Raw genomic sequence first — 17453 nt, forward strand, 5'->3', positions numbered from 1 at the left:
CATCTCGATACAAAGAATACGATCCGATATATTAGCGATACATTTGTGACATATTGCGATGCAACACGATACGATTCACACCCATATCACGATACGATGCGATATTTCAGCACTAACCAATTAGATCGAGTTTATGAGATTATGTGAAAGAGGATGCTGTGCCATTGAATGAGTTTGATTATTTATAAACCAAGCAAAACCAAGACTTTTTTACAAACTGGCTTTTCTCTCAGAGCCAGAGTGTCAGTTTACAGTAGAGGGCCATTTTAGAACATACAGCACATATTATTTAAGTATTTTCAAGATAAACAGAATGTATAAGTGCAATATATATTAAAATAAATATATTTGCACTCTTTCAACATAAAGGTTTACCATTGCACAACAAGAATTGTGATTTGACTTTTCAACTATGAAAACAAGTTTTACAAAGATATTTTGCCACTGATTATTCAAAACTTAAGGTTGTGAACTAGCAGTGTTATGCTGCTTTGAAACATCACTGTCACTGTAAACAACAGGCTAATAAAAATATAACAAACCAGCAATCTTCTTGCTGTGAGGTGGTCAAACTACACAGTGACACCCATTATTTTTATCATTATTATTATTAATATTATTATTAATATTATAATTAAATAAAATTTAACAGGAGGAGGTGTTTAAAACCTTCGTTCTCCGTGACACTAGGCTGAATATCTTTGCAGATGAACAATGCAATAGCATTCGTTATTGGCGTAGAGCGCACAAAACTGTTGCGCACGGGAATAAAAACTTGCAATGCTTTTCTCACCACTTTTGGAGCTGGTTGAAGCAGTGCGAAAGCTGGGGATGCAGGAACACTGGAAGATGCTTTCACAACAACACCGTGGCGCCGCTTCAAGTGAGATTTCAGATTAGTCATAATGCCCGCGTATTTTACAAATGTGCGGCACATTTTGCAAATTGCATCTGTCCTGTCATGTCGTCCATCCTTAAATCCATATTGTTGCTTGCCATACTTTAGATTTAAAATTCAGTGAGGAATAAAATGTTTGTTTTGCTTCTCGCGCTTTCTGAGGGCGCTCCACTAGCTTCATCCGCACACCTGATACACTGAGTTGTAGTGTAAGTGTACACATCCGCAAATCCGTTGCTAAGGCTTACTTTATGTAGGTCGATTAAATTATGCGCCAAAAACAGGTTGACAACACTTGTTAATAAATAAAAAATACATTCCATATTAAAAATATAAAATGTATCGGAAAAATTGATGCATCTCGCAAAAACCGATGCATCTCGATATGCTTCCAAAATTTCATTCGTCCTCTGCTGCTCAACCGATGCACTCACATCGTGCACGCGCATGACCGCGTATCGATACATATCGATGAATCTTCCCATCCCTAGTCTACACTGTAATATTAATGAATATTAATGAAGTTGCACAATAGAGCGCGCTGATTGGTTTGAACCAAGTCTTACTCATGCATTAATGCAGCACACTCTGAGATGTAATACGGTACACCCAGGTACAGTCGCCCAGTCTACATGCTGGAATACACGCTATGATCTCATGGCCGTGACGCAGCTTCAAAAATTTGTTTCAAACCGGAAGTACGAATTTGCTCGAAATAACGCAAAAACTACCAATTTTAACTTTTTAAGTGAGATATATGTGTCCTAATAGTGTTTTTAGCAGTGTTGGACACAAATTCTCGACTGTCAACAGCTCAAAAAATGTGTTTTGGTGTTTCATGACCCTTTAAGAATTCTGTCTCATTCAAAGTTTTGTGTTAGATTAAACTGTGCTGCCATTCCTAAGATTTCCAAAAAGTTTTTTTTTTTGTTTTTTTTTTTCTGCTAGAAAAATGATCAATCCAGTTCATCCCAAGCTGATTTTCAAAAAAGGGTTATATGCACATTTTCTTGTTATGAAAAGATCCAAGAAATGTTGTGTCAACTTTAAGAAAACATACCCATATACCGATCCTATACTGAACTTGCTGCTAAAAGTTGGAAATATACACTAAGTGGTTATTTCATATAATCTAGAAATTAACATTCATTGAACGAATAAATACTTGACGCAAAGCAGGGAAAAATATACAGCTTAACTAAATATTACAATTTATTTTTAATAATTATGATTAATTATTCATATTTCCCCTTTGAGCTAGTTCACTACATATTGGTGGTGAATGTGAGACACGATAAACCATCCTTTAAATAATGTCAACATGTATGTGTTTGATGATCCTAATAAGAATAGGACAGGAACTGTGATGCACATGTGCAGGGGTTGGACAACGAAACTGAAACTCTGTTTGGTGCTGTTTGACACATCTTGCTGGTGTATCTGTGACCAAGAGCCACAATTTCCTGGGTAATGTCAGCATACAACTTAAAAGGATAGACAACATCCAAAAAGAGTAAATGTGGTTGCAAGAAAAAGCTTTTTAAAAGGGGTGCTCAGGTGCTAACCTGGAATATATCAAAAAAAAAAAAAAAAAAAAAAAACACAGCTGCCCAACTCACTGTCACTGAGTTAAATGTGCACCGCGTCATGTTACCACCAAAACAGTTTGTCTAGAGCTTCACATGGTCAACATACATGGCCGTTCTGCTATAACCAAACCTTTGGTCATTTGTGCGAATGTGAAACGTCGGTTTTAATGGTGCCAGCAGCAAAAGTCTTGGTCTGTGGACAATATGAATCATGTATCGTTCTCTGATGAGTCCATCTTCACTTAGTTATGGTGTGGAGAAGCCCACCCAGGTAGCATTCTGGCCCGGATTTGGCATAAATCTCAGCCATAGATCTCAGAAAATCAATATCTGTTAACACCTTGGCTAACTTAATCATGTACACTGAAGTTGTCTTACTTCCAAGGTGCATAAATGCTAAGCATCACCATAATATAACTACCATCACTATAAGAAAACTTTAAAAGCAGTCTAGTTTAAAAGAAATTTAAAAAACATGTAGATGAGTTCTCACTTTGAAACTTTTGCAGAGCTGTTTGTTTATTTATTTATTAATTTATTTAGTAGATTAGTTTTATATATATATATATATATATATATATATATATATATATATATATATATATATATATATATTATCCATTCATTACAGTAATTTCAAAACGCAGGGCCTCTCGAGGCTTGTTGCTTTAATTATACAATTATTCTCAACTTCATTGCTGTAAAACGCACTTTCATTATGTAACCTGATCAATGAATCTCACATTTGATTAATTTATAATGTGAAAAAAATTGGCCATTCTGCTCAAGGATTACAAACTTATCTGCAGGGGCAGCAATGTGTGCCCACTATTAATGAAAGGATTAGGAAACTAATTAGTTAGTATCTGCATATTGGGTAATTGGACAAAGTCTGTAAACATGCAAGTCTGGTGAGCAGGTGTGCGGCCATATGTATGAAGCAGTGCAGTACAGCCACAGTGGCCTGAGGAGAGACAGAATAAAACTCAAAGAATTTCATCCATTGATCTAAAAATACTGAAAGTTTCAAGATATTGTCAAATGCATGTCAAAAAATTTACAACATTTAAAACAATGTCAATTAAGATTGTCTGTGCATTTATACTGATTTCAAGATAATGTCAGGTGTGCCCAGGTGTTGTTTGTTGAAGCTGATCTGGTTAAAACCTGAAGACAAACTCGTAGAGGCTTTGATCTGTCAACAGAACTGTCTTTAAAACCAAAAAACAAACTGTGGTCCCCTATCAGAGGCTACATCAACCGGAAGCTCGGTTAGAGGTCTTGTCCTGGACACAAACTGAGCAAGCCAACACAAACTACCTGACGTCCGGCCTCAGAGAGGGCCACCAAAATCACTGGCTGGTGGCAGCAAGTGACCTCCAAATTCCTGGATGACAAACCCACCTGGATGCATGCCCCCACCGAAGGACCCTGGGACACAGCGCAGCCGGCACAAACAACCGACCCTCCGGACACCCTTCTGGCACCTCAATCCCTCAACCAGCCTTTATTACCTGCTGCTCCCTCCCTCAGGGAGGATGGGTCCAATTGGGGACTCCCCACTGGGGACCTTGAACAGCCGAGAGAGGGCATCGGGTTAAGTATTTTTGGACCCTGGCCAGTACGAGAGACGGAAATCGAATCGGCCAAAGAAGAGTGCCCAGCGGGCCTGACATGAGCTCAGCCTCTTGGCCGAACAGATATACTCCAGGTTCTTATGATCCAGACCTGGAAGGGCTGCGCTGCTCTGTCCAGCCTGTGACGCCACTCACCCAAAGCCAGCCTGGCTGTGAACAGCTCCCAATTACCAATATCAAAATTACATTATGCTGGGCTCAGGCGATGAGAGAAGAAGGCACAAGGATGAACCTTCCCATCCTTGGAGGACCGCTGAGATAGGACCGTGCCTACCCCAACATCAGAGGCATCTACCTCAACAATGAATTGTTGTTCAGTATCTGGAATAGAAAGGACAGGAGCAGAGATGAAATGGGACTTAAGGGCATCAAAGGCTTCCTGCGCCTGTGTATTCCACCTGAACAATACCTTAGTGGAGGTGAGAGCCGTTAAGGGTGCAGCAATCTGACTAAAGTTCCTGATGAAGCGCCTATAGAAATTCGCAAAACCCAGGAAACGCTGCAGAGCGTTTTGGGGACTGGCCACTTGGCAATGGCCCTTACCTTGGCAGGATCAGGTTTTATTCCTACTGCCGAGATGACATACCCCAGAAATGTAACCGACCTAGTGTGGAACTAGCACTTCTCTGCCTTAACAAAGAGTTGGTTCTCTAGTAGTCGTTGGAGGACCTGATGCACATGATGAGTGTGTGCCTGTAAAGAGGATGAGAAAATGAGAATATCATCCAGGTACACAAAGACAAACTTGTTTACTATGTCTCTCAGCTGGGGCATTGGTCAGACCAAAAGGTAAGACAAGATATTCAAAGTGTCTGTAGGGGAATTAAAGGCTGTCTTCTACTCATCTCCCTCACGGATGCGCACCAAGTGGTAAGCGTTGTGGAGGTCTAATTTGGTAAAGACCAGGGCTCCCTGCAACAACTCAAAAGCAGATGACATAATAGGTAAGGGGTACCTGTTTTTAATTGTGATGTCGTTCAGTTCTCTGTAGTCCATACGTGGACGCAGGGAGCCATCCTTCTTCTTTACAAAGAAGAACCCCGCACCCGCAGGTGATGACGAGGTACAGATGAAACCAGTACTAAGTGATTCCAGAATATACCTATATATATATATATATATATATATATATATATATATATATATATATATATATATATATATATATATATATATATACATGATATACCCTCCCTTTCTTTTCGGTGATTGTCGGAAATGACAAGACTTACACGAGGGGTGATGTAGGTAATGCTAGAGATGAGCTGACCCGCTAACGACCAGACAGAAATGGGAGACGAAGGTGCCCCTCGACACGTAGAACTCATGAGAATCTTATCTTGGATCTCCTTCCCTCCAGTCACAGGTGGCAGCTAATGTATTGAACTCAATGGAATAGTCGGTGATGGAGCGACCCTCCTGGGTCAGTCGTGCCAACTGGACAGCCGCCTCATCTCCCTGTGCAGACCGGTCAAAAAGCTTAATCATCTCTTCTTTAAAGTCATCAAAGAAGTGGCAGAAAGGTGCCCTGGCATCCCAGACTGCAGTGCCCCACTCGCATGCTCTCCCGGTGAGCAGGGTCAGGACATATGCCACCCTGGAGGCCTCTGTGGCATAACGGCGTGGTTGCAGGGGAAAAACTAATGCACACTGCGATAAAAAGGCTTAACAATAGCTGGGGTCTCCATCATAGGGTGGTGGATTGTTGGCATGGGGCTCTGGATCGTGTTGGTGTGTGGTGAGAGGTGAAGCAAACTGTCTGGATCCTGCAGTGTCATGCTGGAGCGAATCAATCCGTGCATTGAGCTCAACCACCTGGGCAGAGAGCATCTCCACCTCTCTGGAGGTAGTGGTTAGCTGGGTGGCATGTTGACCCAAGAGTGCATCCTGCTGGGCAAGCGCAGTTCGCACCTGGTCCGAACCTGTTAAATCCATTCTGTCCTTATCGTTCTGTCAGGGAAGAAAGTGAGAGGATTCAGTTGCAGGTCAAAAGATAATATTATTAATCTTGCTGACTGAGCAATAACAAAAAAACTCCAGCAGAGAGAGCTGGAGAACCCACAAAGGGATAAAAAAAATCCTGGCAAAAATAAAAGAATATAAAAAACCAAGGATGGCCTGTAGAGGGCAGACGGCAGTCTAATGCATCAGTAAATAGTGTTAAAGAAAAAGAAAACTAAATGCAGTACTAACTGTCCCAACAGGAGGCGCATGGCAACCTACGCCGTCAGTAAATAAAGTCAATGCAAAAAGAAAGTGAAAGCAATACAAAAATGTTCCAGCATGGAGGTGCACAGCAGTCAGCAAGGGGTTAATGGTGCGGTGCCAGCGGCAAGGACGAGAGAGAGCAGGTAGAGTGAAAGTCGCCTGGAGAGTCGCTGAGATTGCTGGTGGGCGGAAGAAAGGAACTGGAGCAGGAAGTGCAGAGAGGTGAGGAATCCTCGGCTGTTTTGCAGCAGGGACGGTCTGACTAAGGAAAAAAGGAGGAAATCCAAAACACAAATTAAGACTGGAACTGGAGCCTAAACAGTAGCGGGACGAGACAGGACTGGACTGGACAAGATCTAAGAAAACAGGATCGTAAGGTAAGACACGCGAACGATAAGGTACAGGACAGTGAGAACGAGAGGAATAAATAGGGAAACTAGTGAAGAGAAACTACCGACAGGTGTGACTGAACTAATGATCTAATGAGTAGAATGACAAGTGGGTGGAGAGAAAAAGCGGAGCTCATGGCGAGCTGTCAAAAAAACACCATGTGCTCAGAGAAAACAAAACAAATGAACGTGACGACAACAACAACAACATCCAGATGACAGAAAGAATCATTTGCTCCTTTGTTTTTTCTGGCTACTCCTTTTCTGAAAGTTGCTGGTTGAAAGTCTCTTCACAGTTCAATATTAATGATTAAAGTAAATTATTTAAATGTGTTCATATGTATGTCATTTTATATTCTAGGTGAGGCATAAAACAAAAAAAAAGTTCATCCAATTAAATATTGTTAGACCAGCATCTCCCATAATTCTGATAAGTAGTCCAAACTGTCTGTCAGCAAATGTAGATTTGAGACATCTCTGCACATCTCTGTTCATGCATATCCGCCATTAGCGTCACAACAAGTGCCCACGAGACACAATCGCGGTAAAGTCAAATGCTGGATTGAAACTTTTTAAAATCCTGCATCAATATTGGAGTTATTTTTGAAACTGAAGGAAGGATGACACCATAGCTGAAGTACTACTGTTAGACAGGTAATGTTCTATTTTTAAAGAGCCCATATTATACATGAAATAGGGTCATGTCTTGGTTGTAAGGGTCTCCAACAACAGTTTAATATGCATGCAAGGTCAAAAAACACTTTCATGGTCTTAAAATCTGCATTTATTTTACTTAATTATCCCAGCAACTCCTGTATGAATCGTCCAGTGATTCATTTGTTCCCAAACCCCTCCTTAGCGCGAAGCTAATCTGCGCTGATTGGACCATAGACAGTCTGTTGCGATTGGTCGACTGCCTTCAGTGAGAGAGTGAAATGTCCAACAGCTAATCAGCAGCATGTAGTTTCCAGTAGTTTCCAACTGCTTGGCTATAATGCTGAGGTTTCATCTTTGGGTAGAGACTCAATATATCCATCTGCAGTGTGACTTCAATCGACCGGCATTTTTGTGTGTGTTTGTGGTTGTGTGTGTGTGTGTGTCTGGGTTTCTATGTCAGAGGGCGGGGCCTTAGGTTTGAAATCTCCCGGGTTTGCGCGTGCACGTGAATAACTTGGTTTCATTCGTATGTCATGGCGAAACACCTAATGAGTCGGTATCAAGGCGACTCGTTTGAAGCACTATGAGTCGACTCTTTTATAGATGAATCAACAGTTTTAAACACTGTACACTAACAGATTTAAGCCTAAGCTGGATACTTCACTTCACTTAGAGCTGTGTTACACACTACATGGAGGGGGATTTTCAAAAACCCATAATATGGGCTCTTTAACGTATTTTGATCAAGCAAAGCTGATAAAGATTGTGTTGTTATGAATGGGTTATTTGCACTAAAGTGTTGTTCAGCCACTGAAATCTTCCGGCAATAGATTAATGTGACTATTTTCAGTTTCCGAAGGGTCCTTTTACAGCATCAACAAAGTAGATATAGTTTAACAACAAAACATCATTAAATAGAGCTATTCTGCCTAGCCTGCTTTACTGAGCTGAAGCTGCTTTTTATTTACATTGATTAATTTTTGAACAATGGCAGCCTGCCTATACTGTTTACCATGGGACTCTGAATGTTTGCTCTGAAATAGAATGTAAGTATGGCTTAGTAATTAGTGAAATTCCTGCACGCCACAAGCCAAGGACTAACTACATTTCTAACTGGCAAATGACATGAACTAGTGGGTTGTCTGCTTTCACATCGTGGTACATGCGTTGACGATTTCAGGAGGCGTGGCTTTGAAACACAGTCCCTACCCTGCATCCCAAAGATAATGGCTGTTTCTCAATATGCATTCTTCAGCGGTCTTGTGTTCTCGTGCAACGTCATCATCAGCTGCCCAAGTTCAGTTCCAATACTCAAAACCGCAAGCACGGAGGACGCGTGAAACTTCCCGGATGTGATCTTGATATCGAGAATGCAACGATGCAGACTTGAGCACCGAACTCGCTCTGGAAGTCCCAGAAGTCATTGCGACTGGAGGTGGGAATCGCTGCATTTTATTTAAATTTATTATTAAAGTTCAGAGATATCAATTATTTACATCAGGAGTTTCCCTAAATGAAACGGTGAAAGTAAACATTACCATGAACATCTTAATAAAGGAATAAACACATTAAGGGTGTTTGTTTGCTGACATTCGTATTAAAATCTGTTTTATTTATATTGTGCAGAGTATATTTATAATGTTTTTATGCAAAGTATATATTTTGAAAAGGGGAAAAACAATAAATCGTTGTATGAAGGCTGTAATGTTTAAATAATTTACCATTTAAAAGACGTGAAGGTCACGTGACCATTAGGAAGAACGCAGCATCTCAATTCTCAAAGGACGCGTTCTATGCCCTCGCGGTCTCCTGAGTTCGTTCTTCCGAGGACACCTGGCAAGACCGTTCTCCAGAAGAACACAAGTCCATTCTCTGCGTTCTTGGAATTGAGAAACAGCCAGTATGCTAACCGGTTAGCATTTTGGCAGATCACCTACTGCACCTTTAATAATCACGTGCATGTTATGATCATCAGCTCAAAAAGTTCATTATTTCAAATACATGCTCATGCTAATGCTTAGGGTAGATTCTAAAGGTTCTACAGATTCTACAAGGTAGATTCTGCTCTTTTTCTTGGCTTTATGGCTGTTCCTCAAGATGACAACAAGGTTTGTTTGAACTCGTTATTATATGTATATATTTTTAAGGTGTAAAGTCTCAGCTGTGTAATTAAAAATGGTGCTTCTTTTGTTTTCATTCTCCTGGCTTGTTGCACAAGCGAGTGACGTATCTCTGTAAACCAATAGTTTTCAGCTGCACATCTAGCTCCACCTTTTGGAACACTTTTGTTGTGCTAAATACCCTTTTGCAGAGGGTAACCAAAAAAGGGTACGATACAGTTTACTTTTAGGTACCTTTTGACAGTGGAAACGGCCATAAAGGCGCATCGAACCAAACTGTACTCAGTGGAAACGGGCTTTTATTGCCATTTGTCCAATGAGTGCTTCTTCATTTTTCAGCTTGCTTTCTACTCTATGTGTGTTGTAGTCAGAACATTCACTGTCAAATCTTTTTTTTTACTATTATGTGGTGCTCTTAACAGTGTCTGACTAGTGTTGAAGCGTTAAAAAATAATAATAAAAATAATAAAAATAATAATAAAGGGGGCATCACAGTGGTGCAGTGGGTATCACCTCACAGCAAGAAGGTTGCAAGTTCGAGCCTTTCGTGTGAAGTTTGAATGTTCTTCCTATGTTCACATGGGTATCTCCGGTTACCCCCACAGTCCAAAGACGTGTGGTATAGGTGAATTGGGTAGGCTTAATTGTCCGTAGTGTATGTGTGTGAATGAGTGTGTATGGATGTTTCCCAGTGATGGGCTGTAGCTGGAAAGGCATCTGCTGCATAGAACATGGATAAGTGCTGGATAAGTTGGCGGTTCATACCACTGTGGCGACCCTAGATTAATAAAAGGACTAAGTCAAAAAGAAAATTAATGTATTAATAATAATAATGCCCATCCCTAAGTATGTGTAATAATAATAATTCATTCATTCATTTTCCGACAGCTTAGTCTCTATTTCAGAGGTCACCACAGTGGAATGAACTGCCAACTAGACATATTCAGTTTATTCAATTTACCTATAGCACATGCCTTTGGACTGTTGGGGAAACCAGAGCAAACCCACGTGAACACGGGGAGGACATGCAAGCTCCACACAGAAATGCCAACTGTTCCAGCTGGGACTCGAACCAGGGACCCTCTTGCTGTGAGGTGAAAGTGCTACCTACTGAGCCACTGTGTCGCCCAATAATAAATATAAATAACAAGAAACAGATTCTCCACTTTAAATCAGTTTCTAAACATATTAGAGGCTAAAACAATCCCACACAAGCTACAGATTTCTCACACCAGAGGTTAAACTACTGTCAGTCTTGATGCAGTGTTGAAAACGATTGTGTCATATGTACAAGACATACGCACTCAAGCATGAGATGTCTGCTCAAGGCAGTAATAAATTCACCCAGGCGGAGAGAATGAGAGCGAGAGAAAGAGAAATGCTGGTAAAAAAGAGAATATGACGTGAAACAGCATGTCTTTGTTGTAACATTGGCTGTCAACAAAGTAAAATTTTTATTTCCCCAGGTCTATATTTGGAGTGTTTTTTCTTACAGTCTACATTCAGTTCATTTCAGAAACAAAATAAATAAATAACACATAAAAAAGTTGCTAAAAAAATGAAGAGGTGGCTGGCATGTGTCTGTGCTGTCCATCTTAGAAGTAATGTTGGTCCGCTGCTCCACTGCACCTTAGTTAACTTGTAATTCTAAGGACATAGAGTTCGTCGGAGACCCAGCAAGCACTGCCGATCTTATCTCTTCACTTCATTATCTTTCTGTCAAGGTCACGGTGAAGATAGAAGAAGAAACTGCCCTTCCAGACAGAGTTTAAATTCTACAAGAAGGTCTTTATACAGTAGTTTCCCCCCTTAATTAAAAAAAGAGCTTCAAATTGAAAGTTCCAAAATATGTTAATAGGATCCAGGAAAGCATTATTTTTCAAGTATGTCGTGTTTAAAAACTATATATCATCACAGAATCTCATCTGGTAATTTTTGATACTTTTCTAAGCTCTGCTCTCCAAGTGTGCTGATAATTTATTGTATATGCAGGTAACATTTTCTTGGTAATGTTATGGTTAGCTATATTGTTTGGTTATGTAAATTGAATTTATTTTGGGCAGTAGTATTCTCTGAAGTTCCTCACAACTTTTTGTTTCTCAATAATCAGTCCAGACCAGGACTTACCGTGTTTCTTTTTATATGATTAATTGATTAACAGCTAAAATAAACGAATGAATGAACGCATAAAAGGGTAAATAAATGAATAAATACCATTTAAAATACAGTTTAAAATAGATATTCATAAATCACTTAATGGATGAAGTTTTTTTATTAATTAATTCTATGAATTTTAATTTAATTATAGAAATTCATGTCTTAAGCTGTTAATTAGTTGTGAATGTAACAACATGTCTTATGCATGAACTAACTTGTTTGTGCATTTATTCATTCATTCATTCATTTTCTTTTCGACTTATCTAGCATATGTTTTTCGCAGCGGCTGCCATTCCAGCTGCAATCCATCACTGAGAAACACCCATACACTCTTATTTACACACATATACTATGGGCAATTACAGAGGAAACCTGAGCAAACATGGGGAGAACATGCAAACTCCACACAGAAATGCCAACTGACCCAGCTGACGCTCTTAACCACTGACCTTCCTGCTGTGAGGTGACAGCACTACCAACTGCTCCACCATGACCCATATGTGTGCATTTATTAACCATAAATGAATGCAAATAAGTGCAACTATTTGTTTTACACAAAATAAGGAATAAGACAGAAATTTTATGTATTTTAAAATTTAAATAATAAAACTAAATATGTACTTACTTGACTGATTTATATTGGATTCTTATATTTTCTTTTTATTTTATAATAAAAAATAACAAACTTATACAAAATAACACACATTCATTAATTACATTATTAACTTCAGGCAGGCTGCCAAAATCAGCAATAAACATTTGCAATCCTTCCTAAATGTGTGTTTAAATAGATTTAAATAGGGTCTTACTGTTAAAAAGTCTTCTTTCAAACTTTATGTGTGCAGAAATCTGTAATGATAATGTTTACATCCATGTTTCTAATTTCCAAAAACCTTGAAAGTGAGTCTGTGAGTCAATTACAACAGGCTATATATTACATAAAACATCAACATTGATCATGGGTATGATGTCTGATGAAAGAGTAAATGTTAATATTTAATTGTGTGAAATGTTAATCCCATTCATCTGAAAAGGAAATAAATATGCAAACATTCAGTTTCTTAAGTCATGACCGACTGTATTTACCTGCGATAGATAGTTCAAACAATGGATGTTTTGGTAGCTGTGTGTAGATTTGATTTGGCTGCATGCTGTCTTGGTTGCATTATATACTGTATCTGAGGCAAGGATTATACAGGAGCACACCCGAGAAAGCTTTTAAATTGTGAGTTCATTCAGTGTGATTCCCCATATCCCGCCTTCTCTTACTGCAAGTTAGACATTAAGCTACAACCACCGCTAGCCCCGGTAAAGAGCCATCACTGGTTTGAATACCACTGAGGCAAATTGATTGTACATTATTGTCGTGCAAAAGCATAATGTAAAGTATTGAAAAAGTATAAGAAAATGTATTGATTTCCCTTAATGTCAGTTTATGTAAGTATAAAAATTCTCTGTACAATGTAATACAGGCCCTGCTACATGTCAACAAAAGCAAACACTGCAGTCCTCAGTGTTTTGAACAATTAAAAATTATGCGTATGTTCCCAACAAGTCTCTTATTCTGGTCATTTGGACGGCTGTATAGAGATGTAAACATTCTGTTGAACTGCAAACAACAAAATAGATTAATACTTTTCATTCATTTGTTATTGTTAGGAGTAACTCAATGTCGTGTACATCTGAAATAGAATAGTGCAAACATGTCTATATTTAGTGTAGACATCATTGATTCAAAGGGTTTCATTTGCTTTGTATATGTCATATCACTTGAGCCTGGTTTGGACAATGTCAATTTTACATAACACTCTTAATCGAACATCCCTAAATGGCCCATAGTGAATGCGAGAGTCTATGGGTGTTTCCCAGTGCTGGGTTATTGCTGGAAAAGCATCTGACAATCAAAACATATGCCAGAGTAATTTGCTTAGTCTAGGCTGAAGGATAGTAAGTGAGTGATGATTATAATAGAATGTGCTTGAGGCTTGAGATGCATCTGTAATTGTTTCTGTTTACATTTAAAGAGGTCATGAACTGCATTATACAGTATAAAGGGTTTATGAACTATACATTTCTTCTGCATTTATCTTTGACAGCATTTGTTTGATGTGTAATATAAATGAAAACAGTGTGGGACACTTTGATTAATTCTGGACAACTGATAATTCCCAGAATATCAAAATCAATTGTAGGCAGTAGATCTTTCTCATATCTAGCACCTAAACTTACTCTGTCAATGGCAGACACACTCTGTCAATTTAAACTAGATTAAAGACACATCTCTTTGCATTAGCATATAAAACACAAATGCTTTTGAAATGCAAATGGATGGTTTGGCTGCATTAATTAGGGTAGCCATAGTCAGGAATGCTTCCCAAAAGACATCATTTGAACGGCATCTACGCTTATAGACTTTTTCTCCCGAGGTCTCCATAATCTTAGACCAAGCCGTATCCTGAACAAATGCTGTGGTAGTCATGGAGGAGTGGAGAGTGTAAGACTAATTCCTGAAAATCTCCAATGACAGACAAGTCTTCACATTGATCTCGGGGGCCAGCCTATAAACACCCGCCGGTGGCCTACTCAAACCTGCAGCTTCTCCACGATGGACGTTCGTGTTTCTCCAGCCTCTGGCTCCTTGACTGCAGCTCTGCATAAGAAGTTTAGCCAGAAGATAATTGGTCATGCCCAACTGAGCCTGTTTTTTTTTCAATGTTTTTTTTCAAAAATTGTTTTTTAAAAATCCCAAATTAGGTGCATTCCCATCATGTTCTTAGAGAGGCATATTAACAAGGTTTGAATTTGCAGTTTCAGATACTAGAAGATGTTAGACTGGTGAAAATATTTGACAAGAAATTGAAGCATTAGGTGATGTTTTAAAAGTTCATAATGACAGAAGTGAGGAACTACAAGCTTTGAATGCTGATATCTTCTAAATCCAAAATTTGGCACTGCTTTGTGATTGTAGATAACCTTAGGGAACATTTCAACTCCAACATTTTTGAAAACTCATTTTAAAAGCTTACCTAAAATGAATACTCATTGAAAGCTCATTTTACAAGCCTTCTAGAGTTAAACTGTTAGAGTTAAACATTTATTTTCTTTTTTTTTATCAGGGTCACTTTTTACCTTAGCTTAGCATTATGAATTGAATCAGATTTGATTATTGCCATTTTGTTCCAAAAATTCTAAAAGAGTTTTAATAATGTTTCTATTTAAAGCTCATGTCTTCTGTAGTTACATCATGTAAAAAAAAGTTAGCAGTAAAAAAAAATACTGTTTTCTAGGTCAATATTGACATAATAGTCAAGCAACTCTGCTGCTGTAAATCTCGGCTGCACCAGGCAAAATAATATTACATAATATATGAGAATAGGCTATGTTCAGAGGGTGCCTTGAATCCATGGAGACGTTGAAACAGTAGCAGAGCTAAATAAACAGTGATGTAAAACAGGCTCTTGATCATCCTTTGCAGTTGCGGGTTTTAGCCACACCATTACATAATAAAGTTGTACATTCCACAACCTGTCATTTTGGCATACTGGCTTCGATATTAGCTGTTCTTACACTAACATAAACGTTCTGAAACTTAAAGGTGGTATACTGAAAATTTTACGGTGCTCAGCATATATGAATACACCACTCACAATATTCAATGAATATTTTCTATGGGATTCAATACAATATTATATGTGTGCATATGCATTAAATTAGTCAGCACCAGATAATACCATATCTGGACCATAATACCATATCTGGAGCTAACCTAACAAAATAACTTATGATAATAGTCCACAAGTTAGTATCCCAAGTTTACATATGTTAAATTTAAAGAAAAGAGAAAAAAATCAAGAGAAATGTCCAGGTTACGTACGTAACCCACATTCCCTGAATAGGGAACGGAGACATGTGTCTGTATAAACAGACTTTGGGAGTGCTTGAGACGACAAATTATTTCTAAAGATATAAAAACAATGAAATGCCAATTGAATTGTCGGAGCTTAGCTCCACAGCTGAAACTGATGAGCCAATTATCAGTCTATATTATCATTCTATATCAGTCGGCTGTTTGAGTTAGCTCAGTAGAGAAACACGTCTCCGTTCCCTATTCGGGGAATGTGGGTTACCTACGTATCCTGGATGTTCCCCTTCATAGGAACTTTAACGTGTTTCTGTATGAACAGACTTTGGGAGACTGTATGGAAAGCGCCACAGCAACCAAGCCTGTCATGCTCCTGATGTGTAGTTTGCCAAGCGTGAGCGCACTGACATCACCAAGAGCGCAACCTTCCAATGTCCCCTAGGCCCAACATATTACCATTACATAGGAATACATGTTTAATGTTTAATCGGGGGTCATATGTGAGCTTTTACCTAGCTACTATAGACTAGGGATTTTTGGAAATACGACAGAATGTTGGGATAGCATCAGTCCCCGCAGGGTGAGACGCGGCGGAGACCACCTGCCACCCAGAAGGGGAAACCTGATAGTAAGGAGGCATATGGACTAGCCCTAATAAGGGGGAGTGCTACATATGATAAGCTGGTTAGCGGTTAGGAAAGACACGGGACCACCAGATAAGGGGGAGCTTATATAATTGGGAGGAAACTGGCTCCACTCAAAGATTATAGAACTTCGCGAATGTGTTAGGTGTCGCCCAACCCGCAGCTCTGCAGATATCTGTGAGAGAGGCGCTTCGAGATAACGCCCAAGAGGAAGCAATACCTCTAGTAGAGTGTGCTCTCACGTTAGGAGTGCACGGCTCGCCCTGGCATTGATAAGCGAGGGCTATGGCATCAACTAAACAGTGGGCCAACCTTTGTTTTGATACGGCACTTCCCTTCTGCCGACCACCGTAACAGATAATGAGCTGTTCACATGATCTTACATTTTGCGTTTGTTCCACGTAAAGGCACAAAGCGCGAACGGGACAAAGCAGTGAGTGGGTTGAGCCTGCCTCCTCCGAAGGCAGCGCTTGCAGGTTCACCAACTGATCTCTAAATGGGGTGGTAGGAACCTTGGGCACATAGCCAGGCCGGGGTCTCAGGACAACGTGAGAGTAATCGGGTCCGAATTCAAGGCACAATTTGCTGACCGAAAATACCTCCAGATCCCCAACTCTTGAATGACGCAAACGATCAGCAGAGCTGTTTTAATGACATAATTTTAAGAGATACTGACAAGTGGCTTGAACGGGTCTCTCTGCAGACCCGCTAGGACTAAAGAGAGATCCCAAGAGGGCATGAGAGAGGGGCGAGACGGATTTAACCGCCGCGCCGCTGAGGAATCGGATGATTAGATAATGCTTCCCGAGCGTGTTGCCGTCTACCGCGTCATGATGAGCGGAGATTGCACCTACGTAAACCTTCAGTGTGGAGGGTGACAGCCTATGCTCCAGCTTATCCTAAAGGAAGGATAACACAATGCTAATCTGGCAAGTTTGGGGGTCTTCTCGGCGAGAAGCGCAGCATTCAGAGAATAGACTCCACTTCAGGGCATAGGCATGCCTCGTAAAGGGTGCTCTAGCCTGAGTGATGGTGTTTAGTACCGCGGGCGGTAAGTCACCTAAGTCTTCCGCGCTCCATCTATGGACCACACGTGGAGGTTCCAGAGATCTGGGTGTGGATGCCAGATGGTGCCCCGTCCCTGAGAGAGGAGGTCCTCCCTTAGGGGAATGCGCCAAGGAGGGGCCGCCGCGAGGAGTGTGAGCTCTGAAACCCAGGTCCAGTTGGGCCAGAGGGGCGCAACAAACAAGACCTGCTCCTCGTCCTCCCTGACTTTGCACAAAGTTTGTGCG

This window comes from Danio rerio, chromosome 18, assembly GCF_049306965.1.
Source record: "Danio rerio strain Tuebingen ecotype United States chromosome 18, GRCz12tu, whole genome shotgun sequence".
NCBI classification, from domain to species: Eukaryota; Metazoa; Chordata; class Actinopteri; order Cypriniformes; family Danionidae; genus Danio; species Danio rerio.